The following is a 16,995-nucleotide window of genomic DNA, read 5'->3' on the forward strand; positions in this document are numbered from 1 at the left end:
TGCCGCTTAGCTCACCTGGTGGTCTGCTTCTCCCAAGCAGGATAGGAGGTGGTGTCTGGCAGCACGGGAGCCCTCCTGGTTTCTCCGTTTAACGTGGAGTGGGGATGCTATGTGTGGGCTGGGGTTGTGGAGGTGTTGGAGTTTTGCCTCTTCTTGGTGGTTTTTCCTGCAAGGTGTATCTCCAGTGTCTCTCCAAGATTTTACTTTAGGAGGCACGCTTTCTGCTTCCTCCCTCTTGTTGCCATCTTGGAATCTCCCGAGTTTGGCTGTCTTTATGTGTTTCTTAGAAGAAATGATTTATTGAATAGTATTAGAATATGAGAGCTAAAATCTGATAATAATTTGTCCTTTATTATTTTTTGAGGCAGTGGGGATTGAATCCAGGCTCTTGCACATGCTAGATAAGTTAGTGGTGTACTGCTAAGCCAACATTCCCTGCCACTTTATTTAAAAATTTTAAGAATTGTTAAATTTCGTGTTATTTTTTGCTCAAGCTTAACTCTGATGAAACTAGTTAATAGTCTTATATAGTTTTTCTGGTCTCATTTAAAAAAAACCTAAAAATAGGTCTACCATATCACACAACTATCCCACTCCTGGGTATATATGCAGAGGAAATGAATTCATCATGCCAAAGAGAGACTACCTGGCATGTCCATAAACATTGATCACTTCACAATAGTAAGATGTGGCTAGGTGCCCATTAGCTGATGAACGGATAAAGCAAACATCATATACATAAAGTGGAACATTATCCTGACATGTGCAGCAAAATGGATGGCGCTGGAGGTTATCATGTTAGTAAAATGAACAGCATGGAAAGATGATCATTGTGAGTTTTTTCTCATATGTAAGAGCTAGAAAATAGTTCAACTGAAAATACAACAGTGATTTCTAGAGATTGGGAAATGTGTGTGGGTGCAGGGAAGGTTGAAGAAATGGCTGGATTTCATCAGTGCACACTGTGTGTATGTATGGATCTATCACACTGAACCCTATTCATGTGCACAGTTAATCCATGTCAATAAGAGGTAAAATTCTATAAATCAGAGAAAATATGATTAAGACAACTGAAAGATTGGAATTAATATTCCTTAATTACATATATATGTTATATTTATATATTAAATATGTATTATTTAATGTATTATGTAATTATCCATTTAAATTCACAGTTGCATTTTGAGGTTTGGCAAATAATTGATAATTATGTTTTTCCTAGTGATAAATGACGTTTTATAATATGGACTTGCTTCTGAGATCTCAGGACTCCTTGGCCTTCCAGAGCTGTCTTGGAGAGGATTTGGCACTGTTCTTTGTGCCAGGTTTTGAATTTGGTCTCCTGTTTTTAGAAGCCACTTTTCTGTTCTCTTACACATACATCTAATGCTTGCGTCCATGAATCATGGCAAGCCTGGCACACAGTAGATGCTGGGTAGCTATCTGATATGCACTCCCTACTCAGTCAGTGCTTGTTGAGTAATGAACAGATTAGTTAATGATCCTGCTTACTGTTATTGTCCCTACTTTCACACCAGTAATGTGGCCATTTCTGGTATTCCACACTAGTCTACTTAACAATTTAAAAGTAACTATCTGTAACTCACAGGCTTGATGCTATTTAATGTTTAATGTTTACTTTCCTGTTTTTAAAGATGCACAGATAAAGTTAAAAGAATTCTACATACAAACTTTGGCACAGACTTCACAAAGATGAACAGATGTGCCCATGTGATTGGTTCTGAACTGTTGCTACCCTGTGAACTTGTGAAGAGACTGGAGTCCTTTCCCTTAGAAGAAAGGTGCTCTTTTTTTTTTTTTTCCAATACTGAAGCTTGAACTCAGAGCCTACACCTTGAGCCACTTCCCCAGCCCTATTTTATGATAGATGTTTTCAAGAAAGGATCTCACAAACTATTTGCCCAGGCTGGCTTTGAACTGTGATCCTCCAGATCTCTGCTTCCTGAGTAGCTGGGATTATAGGTGTGAGCCACAGGCTCCAGGCCTGAGGTGCTCTTTATGGGACCGAATATAAGTGCCATAAAAATATTTGGTAGGGTTTGTTTTGACATTTTACAGCATTTGCCCTCTGGAATGCTCCATAACTTTATGGATGAAGGATTCCATAAAGCCTTCTATACAACCTTCAAGTCATCTTGTGTAAAAAAGAATCTAGTTTGCATTTGGTATGTACTTAATTGCTTATTATTTTTTATAGGCAATGCTCTAAATGTGTAGAAAGATTGAGGCTTCCAGCCCTTTGTCAGGCTTACTGACTACCAAGTCTCTTCGTTACAGACAAGTTTTTGGGAGGTGACACAGTGTCTTAGTCTATTTAGGCTGCTGTAACAAGTTACCATAGACCAAGGGCCTCAAATAGCAAACATTTATTGCTCACAGTTCTAGAGGGTAGGGGGTTCATGATCCATGAACTTCTGGTGAGGGCTTCTTTCTGGGCTGTATATGGTCATCTTCTTACTGTATACGCATATGGCAGATAGAGAAAATGAATAAGCACATTCTTTCATGTCTCTTCTTACAAGGGTATTGATTCCATTCATGAGCACCTCACTTTCATGGCCTAATTACTTGCCTAAGGCCCCAGTACCAAACTCCATCACTTTGGGGTTTAGAGTTTCAACATATGAATTTGGGGGTGGAGGTTCAGTCTATAGCATAATTACATACTGTTCTCTTTTAGGATAAGGGAGAGGAAAGGCTGCTTGTCTCTTTGTTGCATTCTCCTGATTTCTCCAATTCCTTACTAATTTGACTAATATTCACCAACATCATTGCTTGGCAAAGTGGAATTGATTTGTAAAAGCACCTGTGCATTTTAATAATCAACCAAATGGCAAAATAATTCTAATTGCTTATTTTGGGACTTGGCATTGAAATTTGTTCTATTTGCTTTGCTATTACCCCAAAATGCCAGTATTGAGATTTCCTTTCCCTTCTTTTCTCAGAAGGAATTTGTGTCATTTTTTGACAGCACTTACGAAACTGTCTCTTGCTGGTGATTTTGGGAATTGTTCACACTGAAATGGGGATTATATACTTAAATTTAAAGAGCTTTGAAATCTTTTAAAAATAGTTACATCTTTTAATATTTCATCTACACTTTCTACATTAAACAGATCCAACAATTTGGATGACCTAATATCTTCTATTTGCCAATGTAAACAGCAACAATCAGAAAACAATATTTTTCTGGGTCCTACCCAGGAATATAAAAAGAACATATAGGACACAGCATCTGTCCTCATGGAAGTTGTAATTCACTTCTCTCCCTTGCCTCCATCTTTAAATGTATGAGCCAACTATTGCCAACCCCAGTTCTACTTAGAAATACAGTAGGGAGGGCTGGTGATTTGGCTCAACCACCTGCCTAGCAAGCATGAAGCCCCGAGTTCAAACCCCAATACCGGGGGTAAAAAACAAAAACAAAAACAAACAAACAAACAAAAGAAATACAGTAGTGAATGGACTAGGCAAAGTCCCTTGGGATAAAGTGGTAAATGAAACCCACAAAAATCCCTGTCCTCATAGACCTTACATTCTAGAGTGGTTGAGAAAGAAAACAAGGAAAAAAATCAGAAAATATACATTGTGTTAGATGGTGATCAGTGCTATGGAGAAACTAAAGTGAGGAAGAGGTTGAGGAAGTACCAGCAGTGCACAGGAGTAAGTTGGTACCTTTCAATATGGCGGTCACAGAAGTCTACACTGTGAAGGTATCACATGAGCACCTGGACCAGGCAAAGGAGAGAGCCCTGGAGTCCTCTTTAGGAAGAGCCTTCTGTCATAGTTAGAACCTGGGGTGTCATCCAAAGGCTGATGTGTTAAAAGCTTAATCTTCATTTTCAGAGCTGTTGGAAGGTGGTAAGCCTTTAAGAGGTGAGATCTGATGGGAGGACTTAAGTCATTGGGAGTGTGCCCTTGAAAAGAATTTTAGGGTACTGGTCTTTTTTTTTTTTTTTTAACATCTGGCAATGAGGCAAATGAGCCTCCTCCAACATGTACTCCTGCTGTGATATAACTGTGGGCTGAAACCTTCAAAACTGAGAGTCAAAATAAAGCTATCCTTTTTCTAAGCTGATTATCTCAGGTATTTGTTATAATAACAGAAAGCTGACTAACACACCTCCCAGCAGAAATACAAATATGTCGTGGTGGCCTCATGCCGGGCTTGCTCTCCCATCAGACCAGTGGTAGGAGTGGAGTTAGCCAGAGGGCAGTGGTAAAATTTCTAAATATAAGGGGCAGGCTGCCTGTCCATCCTGCAGGGCTTTATACTATGTTGTTTGAAGATTTTCACCAAGGAATGATCTGATTAAATGTATGATTTAAAAGCTCACTAGCTACCATGGCAATAAATAGTGGGAGGGTGAGGTTGAAAGGAGGGAGACTCTGAGGCTGCTGAAATAATTCAGATGATGTTATGCAGGTGGCTGCAGTGGAGGTGGTGAAAAGGGCTTTCGTGACTATTTGGAAAGAGTGGAGGACTGACTGATGGATGAGATGTGGGGCATGAATGAGAAAGCAGTGTCAACAATGATCCCAAGGTGTAGGGCCTGATAACTGGAAGGTTAACATTGTCACTTACTGGGACACAAAATTTGAAGAGGAGCAGATCTGGAGAGGGCACCTTCGATTTGAGGTACCTATTAGGTTTTCAATGGAGTTGTGGCATCTACGGCTATACCACCTGAATGTGCCCAATCTTTTCTGATCTTGGAAACTAAGCAGAGTCAGGCCTGGTTAGTAACTGGATGGAAGATGTAGAATAGGCAGTTAGGAATACAAATATGAGCTGTGGAGAGTGATCTGGGCTGGAGATAAGAGTTTCAGGAATTTCATAATCTTTGTAAAAGCCATGACATGGGGGCCAAATCCCCAAGAGCAAAGACATTAGATCTTGATGTCAGAAACAGAGTGTGGACAGTTAAGTAGATAAGGTGTGGTCCTTTGTTAGTAGGTGCAGAGAGAGGTAGGAATTTGTAGACTTGAGATAAAGACCTTCATGGCAAGTGTGGGAATTAAACTGGCCCTTGCAGATGTTAGACATAAGGTGGGGAAGGCAGTTTGGTTAAAAGGTACTAGAATTAAACACACTTGCGTCCTTTATTGGGAAGGTAGAAAGGAAAATATGCCAAAGTCATGGTAGAATTTTAACATGTGTGAAAGAATTGTGACATGGAGTTTCAGCTTGGCTTCGTCAATTTCCTAGAATCATGATATGCAAATTGTTCCATTAAAATCTTTCATATTTCCCTGGCAATTCCCTAACAGCTTTTCCTTCTTACCTTTGCAGCTGGTGCTGTCTTATATTTTGTAGTAAATTGAAACTGACATGTGGGGAATTTTAAGTACATATGTTATCAAAACAGATGTTTCACAGAGTTCATAGACTATCAGGAGGTCATCTCATCTTTCAGAAAGCAGCCTGGAATTTGAATTTAGTTCCTCTCATAATTTCATGTTCTCCCAAGTAACTATGTGGAAAAATTCAAATTTATTAGCAGTTTTCTCTTGTTCTTAGGTTTTGAGACATGGAAATTTCAGCATAGCTGATAAAAAATTATATGCTGTGCTACCTAGAGGCTTATTATTGAATAACTTTACTTGTCTGATGATAAATCTAAGGCATGTAAGTGTTTTAATGCTTTCCCTGGAACTTTGGAGTCAAATTTTTTAAAGGCAGAAAAAAAGAATTTCTACATTCTTTTTTGATGCAGCGTGATTATTGAAGCCAAAATGAACCCCATAAAGTAATACAAAGGATGCGGACTCTAGAACAAATGGTTGGGGAAATTTTGCCTCTTGTCTTCTCTCTCCATATTGTACTAAAATCTGCATAGGAACCAAGTTCTGTTTTATTCTCTCTCTCATGGAGTTGTGAAAGCAGAAGACTTGGCAAATCTCCCTAAAGGAGGAAGTAAGAGAATTTAGGTATTTCTTTGCTCATTTTCCTTTAAGAATGCCTCGCCACCCCCCGCCACCCCCAAACCAAAGCAAACCAAACTGCCACCAAAAATCCCAAAAACCCAATGTGGTGGGCATTGTTTGGGATAACCAGGGGTGATATTCTACATTCTCATTTATCCAGATGTGGTGGCACATACCTGTTATTCTAGCACCCAGGAGGCTGAGGGCAGGAGAATCATGAGTTCAAAGCCAGCCTTGCCTACACAGTGAGACCTGAGTCAACAAAACAAAACAAAATAAGTAGCCATATCTTTTGTTAAATACTTGAATGCAGATCAGAATAACAAATGGCAATATGCTAAGACAGGCTGAAGGATACATTCCTATAAGAACTAGTGGGAATCTGGACCTCTAAGGGATGCAGGGTAAGATGCCACAGGGATGGCCAAGTACTGATGGAATTTGTCAGCCTTTTCCCTGAGTGGCCCTTTTTTGAGTAGATCCTTTAATAGTTGATGTAGTGCTTAGAGCCCTTTCTCAGATCCAGTCAGAGAATAACTCTAGTAAGACTTGACAATTTGTCTGTGTCCCTTGAGTCCTGTAGGTGCTGGCTGGAGAGCAGCATCAGTGAATGGAACAGGGATGGATAAAGAATCTGTGGACCCTCTAGCACTGTTTGGTAGAACTTTTATTCTGTTGTGTGGTGACAGAAATGTTCTATATATATACTGGCCAGTATGTTAAGCAGTAAGCACTTGTGACTTGTAAACACTCGGAATTTGGTTAGTGCAGTTGAGATACTGGACCTTATTTAATTTTCATTCATTTAAATTTATGTAGCTACATGTGACTGGTGGCTGCTGTACACTATTGACAGTGAAACCTAAATTAACAGCCCCTGTGCCTGGTACATGGGGTAGATAGATGCCCATACTACCCTGTCACTCTTCTGTGTGTCCACAGGCATATTTTTCATGCAGGGACATGGCACCCTTGGTTACTTTTAGTAACTGGACATCATACAGGACATACCACCTTCCTGAAATATGCTCTCCTGTACTCATTTGTACCTGTGGAATTGAGTCTCATAGGTGCTGGCTTGACTGTAGCAATCATTGAGCAGGAATAGAATACTGTTAGAATTATGTTAAATAAGATGAATTTCTTGTGGTCTTGGTGATCCCTTTTCTCACACATTCATTTATTGTCACTTATTAAAAAGTAGTCTATTTGACTATTTTATTAGTGATAGAACAGTTTTGGGGAGTAGATGATAGAGCTAACGTTGGAAGACACTCATTTTCCTAGTGTCTTGAAAGAAGGAGTTCTGCAAGGAACCCAATTTCATACCTTGAGGAGGATTGTAGATTCATAAGACACATTCTTCAGGAGCTTGTTTTAAATTAAAGGTGAATTATTGAAGCCCTACTATGTGCCTTCACTTAAATACCGAAGGTGATGTACTCCTGTGGGATGGGTCTTATTAACAAGAGGACCGAATAACACAGGATATTAAAATGACTAAGATAGGGACATTGTGAGCCAATGAAGGGTTGAGTTTATGACCAGTGCACATAATGGGCACAAATTCAGAATTCCTGAGGGGATCTGGGTGTTGTGAGTGTGCCAGAAAAAACTGTACTCTAGAATCATAGAGGATGGTAGAGAATGGAGAGCAGTTTTTTGCCTCTAACTCAGTTTGACATCGGAGAAGCAGTCTCATTGCTGCTGTGGTGAACTGTCCACCTCCCTCACCACAAGCTATCCAAGTAGAATTTGCATAGGACAGTGTTTAAAAAGACTTGTTGATTGCTATTTCTGTGGTCATTCTGCTACTTTCACCCATAAACTAAATGGAGCTTGTGTGCCGGGGACTATGCTTCACTTGCCATCTAAATGAGGAAGAAAAAAACATGTGCATGGAAGAAGAAGCCTAACAATAAAACACTCTAGGAGATGGATCCCCAAAGAACAGTGAAGACAGTAAATGCCATATCCAATTGTTGTCAAATTCATAAATGGCTGTCAGGTGGAAGAGGTATTAGACTTCCTTTCTGGGGCTCCAGAATGCAAAACTGGTGGCATTTTTCTTTAATTAAAGAAGTAGTCCTTGCAGGTCTATTTATGCAGAGTACTCTGGGGAATGAGTGGATTTAGGAGAGGACATAGAGTGATGGATATGAAGATGATGTGACAGTGACCACAAATTTACAGAGTTGTTCATTTCAGTCAGTAGAAGGGAAATGTTCAGAAAACAGGCTGCTGTAAGGTTAACCCCCTTTATACAAGGTGTTCACTCTACATACTGAAGGGAAAAAGTGGACTCATGCTGGAAGAGCAGGAGTCAGCCAAATCCAGCTGGCCACCTCCTTTTGTAAATAAAGGTTTATTAGAACACAACCATGCCCATTTGCTCAAGTACTGCCCATGACTGCTTTGGCCCTACAGTGGTAGAGATGAGTAGTTGTGAGACATTTCATGGCCCACACAAAGCGTGAAATATTTATTATCTGGACCCTAAAGAGGATGGATCCAGTGATATATAAAATCCTTTCTGCTTCTCTCATTGTAAGGGATTCCAAAATGAACTAAGATGAGAGCCTTGTGAGATGTCTGAAGAAGGCTTCTTGCAGGAGGTGGACTTGTATTTCAGTTGGACTTTAAGGAAATACATGCTGGTCCTGTCAGAGAAGGCCATTTCACAAGGACATCCCAGGCAATCCTAATTCTGGGCAATAGGATTAAGTCACACTGTACCTTGAATGCAGGGTATGAGCTCTTTCCAACTCTCATACATTGATTCATTCATTGTGCCTCAGCACATTGCTGGTGAATATAGGCAGTAATCTCCACTATTTCAGTGCCTGCTCCTGGTAAAGTAAGCACAAATTTTGGCATGAGCTGTTGTCATTTTGATAATAACTTTGCTGGTATAGAAATGCTCATTAAGTTTGATGTTTATAATTGAGTTTTATGAAGTTATTTTATTTTAGTTACAATCATCTCACCTAGACACAACTTAAAATTCATTCACGTGTTCAGCTTATTGTAGGATCTTACAAAATGGAATCCTCACTGAATTTGCAGGCGATGTCACTTGCAGTGCTAAGGATAGGATGCACATTACTATTCATGCCTTTTTAATTGATTAGCCTTTAAGGCTTCTGAAAAACTTTAAAAGTTGTTTTGTCAACATTAGACCAGCTGCTGTGTAATTATGGTGGCTGTTCTTGCAGTTCAATTCTTTTAATAACGTGTTCAATCTGCCAGTGCCAAAGTGCTTTGAACCTGTGATGTATACTATAGAGAGCTTTTGTTTTTACTTACAGATGGTCGGTGCCGTTTTCTGGGAAACTGTAGAATTGTCATAGAAATTTTAGAGATGAATTACTTCAAAATGACAGGCAAATGAATTTGAACATCAGGTTACTCCTCCCTCTGCAAAAATTGTTCATATGTGACTTGGATTTTGAACTTCACTCATACAAACCTAAATATGCTCATGAAGAAAATACCCTGAGATGTTTTTAAGACTCTTTTCTCTGACTCTTCATGTTGTAAATGAAAATTTTCTGTCACTCCACAGATGAGGATGGAAGCTGTGGGGCACATGGTAAGGATTGCTGCTCTAATGAAGAGTCACTGGAGTGGTTCTGCCTTCCATACTGGGGGCTAAAGTTTTCCTTAGAAAATAAATTTGTTTTTTTATTTATTGTTTTATTATTCATATGTGCATACAAGGCTTGGGTCATTTCTCCCCCCTGCCCCCACCCCCTCCCTTACCACCCACTCCACCCCCTCCCTCTCCCCCCTACCCCGTCAATACCCAGCATAAACTATTTTGCCCTTATCTCTAATTTTGTTGAAGAGAGAGTATAGGCGATAATAGGAAGGAACAAGTGTTCCTGGTTGAGATAAGGATAGCTATACAGGGAGTTGACTCACATTAATTTCCTGTGCGTGTGTGTTACCTTCTAGGTTAATTCTTTTTGATCTAACCTTTTCTCAGAAAATAAATTTGAAATTAGTAGTGTTTCTTGCTGTTATTAAAGGGAGTTCTGTCCTGAAGTCTGGTGTGAAATGGTGCAAGTAAGGGACAATGGCCAGATCAGACAGAGGCAAACAAGGTCCTGTGAGTGTCTCCTCCCAGATGTGCTCTACAGTCCCCCCTCCCCATAAGCACACTTGCACCATATGCAGCATTTTATGGACAGTTGCCCTGGTGGATGAAGCAGGTAGTAGGTAGGGGCAGTGATGATAATAGCTGTAGAGGTTGCTCCTGGTAGCTCAGGCTATTTTTCTAGTATCTTCTCTATAACATTTTAAGAGAAAAAGGCAAAACCATTTAATATAGAGATGCAGCATCAATACATGGTGCTCTGTGAGAGTGTCTAGAAGAGACTAGACAGGGCTCCAGTGGCTGTCTGTGGTCCTTTTATCTAATTCATATTAAGGAATGCATCTGTGTTGTAGGAAGGAAAACCATGAAGTCAGTCCCTCAATTACCTGCGCTTACCTTTTCTCTCCACCTTTCAGTGTGAGGGGCTTGGGAGTGCAACTGACCTTTTACTTTTTGAAAATGCCAATCTGCTGCAAGCGTGAATAGAACTTCAAGAATATTAATGACCTGCAAAATGTAGAGAAGAAACTAACCCTCGCAGTATTGCATATATAATCACAGGTCTGACTGACAGTGGGGCCTCCTGTGCCCACTCATGGTGTGCAGATGTATTGTCCTTTGCAGCTCCTGAGCCCCCAAAATTCGGGACATTTGGGGTTCTGAGGAACTGTGGATTTTTAGGTCTAGAGTACCTAGGTATTAACAAGTAGCCATTGAGACATTGTTATCAAGAGAACTTGCATTTATTTAATTAAAGCTTACCTAATTAACTAAATTTCTTCCTGTGGGACAAAACTTGCATCTGGTAAAGTTATATTGACTGTTAATTCAGAATGTTTTTAATATTGCAGGCCAGTAGAGTAGTGTACCAAGATGTGACCAAGAAAACTATCATGTAACTCAGCATTATATGTTTAAATATTAAAACTTATTAGGATTGCTGTACAGTTTTTGAGTGACACTGTGTTTTGTTAAGGTACATAATTTATACAGAAGCAGTAGAAATTAAATGTCTTCAAGTGTCAATTTTGGTTACTTGCATGAGACCTGGTTTTCTAATTATTATCACAAACATTAGCATTTTATATATTTTTTCAAAGTCTTGTGTATAGTTTTAGAAAGTTACAAACTTTTAAGACTTATCTGAGATTGCTACTCCCTACAGTAATCTCCCATTTCCTTGAGATTGTCTTGAATGAGAGAGAAGAGATGTTGGTTTACCCGCTGAGGCTAAGAGAAGACTTGATAGTGATAAACCCCCACACACAGACATGCAGATCCATCATCAGTTCCTCAAGAACACTATCAGCAAGACAAAGTATGTGTGTACTCATATGACTGAATGGCATGGAGGTCTTCGCTTCTCAAACAAGTTATCCTTCTCAGTCTCTGTATTTGAAGGCACATAGGCATAAACTCTTTATTTTTTCATATTAAGTATTTAGACTCTTGCTTATAAGCAACAAACATTCAACTCTAACTTAGGAAAATTTATTTAAAAGGATTGTCTCATGTGGTACAGAATGTGTCTTTCCCGCCCCCTTTTTTGCATTTGGCTTAATCTCTGTGGACTCAGGACTGGTATTTGTACTCCAGGTCTGTGTGATTAGCTATGGTGACAGACTATGCCACTCCTCCCTTATTTTATTAATTGTAGAATAATGAAGGAAGAGATGAATAGTGACACTGCTGAAAGGACAAGGCTATCACTGGACCTTATCATCCAGTACCCCTCTTTTTTTTTTCCTTAAATCTCTCAGCTTGCTGGTTTCATTCTTTCTTAATGCAGACCAGGTGCAAACAATGTCATGCTCACATGGTTTATGCCACCACACAGGACTGACTCATGCTCTCTTCAGTCCCAGATTCAACATTTGTGGAGAAGAGAGCTCATTGACCCAGCTGGGGAAGACCATCATCTGTGGCTGACAATGGGAACACATTGTATGAACCTGTCATTGGTGGCCCTTTTCTTGTGTTTCATGGAAGGAGAATCACTATTATCTGGAGGATCTTGATACATATGAGATGTTTCCCTTCCCTGTACACAGACATCATCTCTTTCTTCCCAATCATATTTACCTGGCCTCTTCTAGATTGTCTTCTCTCCCTCCTCCTTATCTCAGCAAGAACTTGGGTCAAGACATTGTAAACAGGAGGATAGTTCCTGGGTTGGTGAGTTAGAGCAGATCTCTTCTGATCTTTTCCCTCGGTCCCCAGAGACCCTCATCTTCCTTTTCATAATGCAAGGGGGGAGTGGCAGCTCAGGTAAAGGCAGATGAAAAGGTGAAATGGTGAGGCTCATCCTCTGCTTTTGGTCCAGGAAATGGTGCCCTTTTGTAAAGGCTAAATGTTTTCTCAGGATGAATGAATCAGCCATGAGTCTAAAATTTCATAACTACCTTAGGAAATATTTGATCTTTTATGTATGTATAACATATGTTTCTTTGTTTCCTTATTTCTTTTCTTTATTCAGGTTCATTTGCATGCACTTTAGACTGAGAAAAATTTCCAAATCCACTTAACATGCAACTCTTAAAAAATTTAGCAGGACTCTATGTGGTTCACTCAAAGATGAGCCATTCTCTCCCTCCCCTCATATGGTGCTAACTCACTTATGTTCTGCTTCTGACAGCCATTCAGTAATATTGCATTCCCAAAGGAGTAGCTGGAGATTTCTAAATCTTGTATTTTCATCTCCTATCTCGTTATCCCACCCTGATTGACATTAACCATTGAATTATTTTTTGCCTCCTGAAGAGAGCTTTATGAGTTTTAGCCTCAAGTGACTATGTCTCTATCTGATATGTTTGCTTTATAATTGACACCAAGTAAGATTTTTTTTTTTGCAGGAAAGGCATTGTCTTTTAGAATGGAGGGAGGATTTGGACATGCAGTTACCTGATGTTCTTTGCCAGGGTTCCCTTTAATAGATGGGCTCGTCAATAACAATCTCACCTAGCACATGTTAACATGATTACTTTACTTTTGCCATCAGTAGAGATCATATTCCCTGGGAGCTGTTTCTCTGAACTTGTTGACTGATATGGCCATAAATATATCCCTGAAGGGTAAAACTATCTGTTTCAGCACAGGTGGAACAAGAATAAATGTTTTAATATTACAAGTTGAAATCCCACTGCAGCATGAAACTTAAGGTACTGATAATTCAATTTCTGCTCCTTTTTCCCCTAGTCTGTTTTGATATAATGGCAGAGTAAATAAACCAAAAACAAATTTTTAACCAGTCCACTTTTGTTGAACATATCGTGTGCATAGTTTATTCTTTGCTGTCTAAATCAAGCAATAAATTGTACTTAAAAATAGTACCACATTTTAAAGTTCTCACCTTTAATTATTGATGGTAAATAAACAAAATAAGTTTTCTGGACCTGTAAATGGGTTTGACTATTTCTTTTCATTAGAGAGAACAAATAATTCACTTGCTGTTTCCTGTCATAATGTTCGTTTAATCAAGCAACAAACATCAATTATTCTGTCTCTAGAAACTTAAGACTTAGTTACACATGTAACAAGTCTATGGTAAAGAGTCATAGAAGAAATCATGACAGAGGTACAGAGTGCTGCAAAATTAGGGACTGACCAACTCAGTTCAGGGATAGCTTTAAATAGAAGATGATACTTGAAGTGGGCCACCTGTATTAAATGTGCATGTCCTGAGATGGCAAGAAGGAAGCAGGAAGAATGTGAACCAATGCACAGAACATAAAGCAGGGTGGTCAACTGAGGGAAGTCATTTATTTGAAAAAAGGAAGAAAGGAATGGGTAGCTAGAAGTGGGACACAGAAAAGGTAATATGGAACCTAGCCCAGGAAAATTAAACATTAGGCCAAAATATGAATTTAATTTTAAATATTAATATTTTTATCATTTTGTTATCCACCCTCAAAATTAGGAGTAGTATGAGTACTCTTGTGATTGTCAACATGGAGAAGAATGAGAATCTTGCAGGGGGTGGAAAAGAATATAAAGACACAATACAAATACAAGCAATATTATGAAAAACAGGTTATGCTAAGGGGAGGTCGGTCATAGAAGACAAGACAGAAAACAGAGGCTATTATTTGTGCTTCACATCATTGATTTCCATGATTCAGGACTTCTCTGAGGCCCCTGTGGGCATTTACATGCCAAATAGGAGAAGCAAGTGAAGGAGCATATGCAAGTGTAGTGACTGGTACATAGGAGGCACACAATGATTGTTAGTGTCTGCATTAGTCAGTTTTCATTGCTATCACGAAACACCCAAGGCTTATTTCTTTATAAAGAAAAGAGACTTTACAATTTGCTTAACAATTCTGTAGGTGTGGTGTTGGCATTAGTTTGGTTTGGCTCTGGTAAGCATCTCATGACATTTCTGCAGGTCTTCCCTTTTTCCTTGACACCATTAAGGTTTCTGATAAGCATATTTGAAACATATCTCCCCCCAACCTGTCCCACTTTCTCTGTTGTTTGGACCAATTATCAGCATCAACATTCATCTGTCACCTGAGCTAGTCATTTCAGTGTCACTTTTGTCTTACGCTATTTTTTTTAAATCTTGCAATTTTATTTGCATATAAAGGCTGCTAGATATAGAATATCACAATAAATTTAAAGAAAACAACTGCTTTCCTAAATTTCACGAAAACATAAAATAGAATAAAGCTCAACAGCATTTACAATGGGAAAACAGAAATGACTATTAACAACAATATTTTGTGCTAGCGAAGATTGCATCGACACACGGTACAAAATGGGAAGGGGGAAAGGAAGTAAGAAGACAATTCAGGGTATTTAAATAGAAGGACAACTAAGGACAACTAAGCCTTATTTTAGTTAGCTTCCATTGTATCCATTTAAGTCTATACACGCTTGTAACTGTACCTAGATTTAACTCAAGTTCTTTAAGACCTTGAGTTCTGAGAAAATGTGTCAGTCCTTTCAGACTTCTAATGTGCTGCTAGACAGCATCCATTTGCAGTTGTACTGTCCTTGACAATATTAAACTCCTAACTTAGTCATAACACACAAAAAAATACTTACATATATATAAACCCCTATGAGTTGGCATGCTCATGTTTTTACTGCATGAAATATCTGCTCTTGACAGATTCCATTTCCATATTTTTAAAGCTAAAATAATTTAAAAGGAACAATGAAACCTTGTATAAGCATGACATGGATCTCACTAACTAAGTCATCCTTTGAATGAGGGCTGCTTTCTTCCCTTAACACAGTCTTCTTTATAGCCCGAGTGTGAAGAGAAGGCTTTTCCACGCCTACTTCTGTTGAGAAGATTGCTCTAAATTGGGGCCGTATCTACAAAAATGAAGCATTACCAAGAAAACAACAACCACAACAAAACATTAAAAAATAAAATACTTCAAACAATACTCTTAAAACAGGTGTGCAAATCTGGGTGGTTTTTCAAACACTGCCTACCTGTTTCTTTTTCTTCCAGCTTAAAGCATATTAAAATAAGACTTTTTTTTAAATCACTTTTTAAAAGAAAGCTTGGCTGTCCTTTGGTGAACACTAACAATTTACAATGGCGTGGCCTTTGAGAAAACAGAAGTCATTTTACAAATTCACAATGCTCCTTTGATTTCAAAAGGATGCCTTATTTAAAAAATAATAAAAAGCACAACCTCTAGCATCAATTTTTTGTTCCAACAATTTACAAAAAGAACTCACAGGATTTGGAAATAAACAAGGAAGAGAATGTAAGTTTATAATTAGAAAAATGGCAGTTTGTAGACCTTCCTTCACATTCCAATAGGACATTGGGAGCTTCAGGAGCCCTGTGGATTTGGAAGGTCAAATATAATCGGAGGGTCGGTCGGTGGAAAGCTGACTGTACATGTTGAGGCATTAATGTACGTTGTGTAACTGTCGGTCATGATGCCATATCCTTCATGAATTCCACCAAACACGTGAAGCTTGGGCCGGACTCGTCTCTGGACTGTGTTCAACAGCTCCACACAGCCCACCCTTTGAAGCTCCTTGAACGCAGTCTCGAAAACCTAGAGGAGGTCCATGTGTCATGACTGTCAGTGCCCTCAGGGATGAGGTTCCACTTTTCCAGCAGAGACTGACCTCTGGGTAAGTTAAAGCCCCAGCCATTAAACCACGGGGTCCAGGGTGCACCGTATATCCTCGATCCCTTCACGGTTACCTCCCAATCTTGTAAGTAAATACTGCTTGTCAGGAGAGACTGAACATTGTCAAAGTCCTCTGGTTTCAATTTGGACACAGAGGGGAAACGGTAGTAGTCCTGTTTAACAAGGTCTGCCATGAATTCCTTGTCAAATGTCAGTTCATGATTCCCAGCAAACACTATTTTATATTCATATGGCAGGTTTCCTAACCAGTCATTAAACTTCTTAACCTCTGAGGGCAGTCCCAGCTTGGTGAAATCGCCTGTGTGGAGAAGGATGTCCCCATAAGGCATCTGGATACCATCTGTTCTGGAGTGTGGCCCGCTGGTTTTGGAGTGTCATCTGGGATGGGGTCGACCATATGTCCATGTGGCGGCTGGAATCTGCTCTGGTTGATGTTGCAGTGCGTGAATGCCTGGGTGGGGTTTGAGCTGTACTCATCGACCGTTATGGTAACTTTGCTTTGAGAAGGAATCCCATGTGCCGTCCTTCCTCCCTATAGGCATGAGCAATTCACAACTTTCCGGAGCAAAAGATGGGAACAGGCATGATGCGTTTCAGCAGACCTCTGAATCCAAGGATCTACTCATCAATACCGCTGTGCGTTTCTTTCCCTGGCTGCGCTCCGGGTCCCAGGGATGCCTTCAGCGCCCTGTGTGCAGATGATCCATCCATCGCCGAGCCGCCCTAGCCTGCTGGAGGAGCGCTGGGGGCGTGCGGGGGCGACGAGGGGCGCGGGCGGGCCAGAACCTTCAACCTCGAAGGTCCCGCCGCGAGCTGGGGCAG

The 16,995-nt window shown here is 39.8% G+C and overlaps 1 protein-coding gene and 1 pseudogene across 3 annotated transcripts in view; one reads left to right on the top strand and one right to left on the bottom strand.

Moving 5' to 3' along the window:
• Lypd6 (LY6/PLAUR domain containing 6) overlaps positions 1-16,995 on the top strand; it is a 126,236-nt gene that overhangs the window by 21,111 nt on the left and 88,130 nt on the right. The window lies entirely within an intron of this gene.
• Positions 15,533-16,605, bottom strand: LOC109698269 (metallophosphoesterase MPPED2-like; annotated as a pseudogene).

This window comes from Castor canadensis, chromosome 4, assembly GCF_047511655.1.
Source record: "Castor canadensis chromosome 4, mCasCan1.hap1v2, whole genome shotgun sequence".
In the NCBI taxonomy this organism is placed as follows: domain Eukaryota; kingdom Metazoa; phylum Chordata; class Mammalia; order Rodentia; family Castoridae; genus Castor; species Castor canadensis.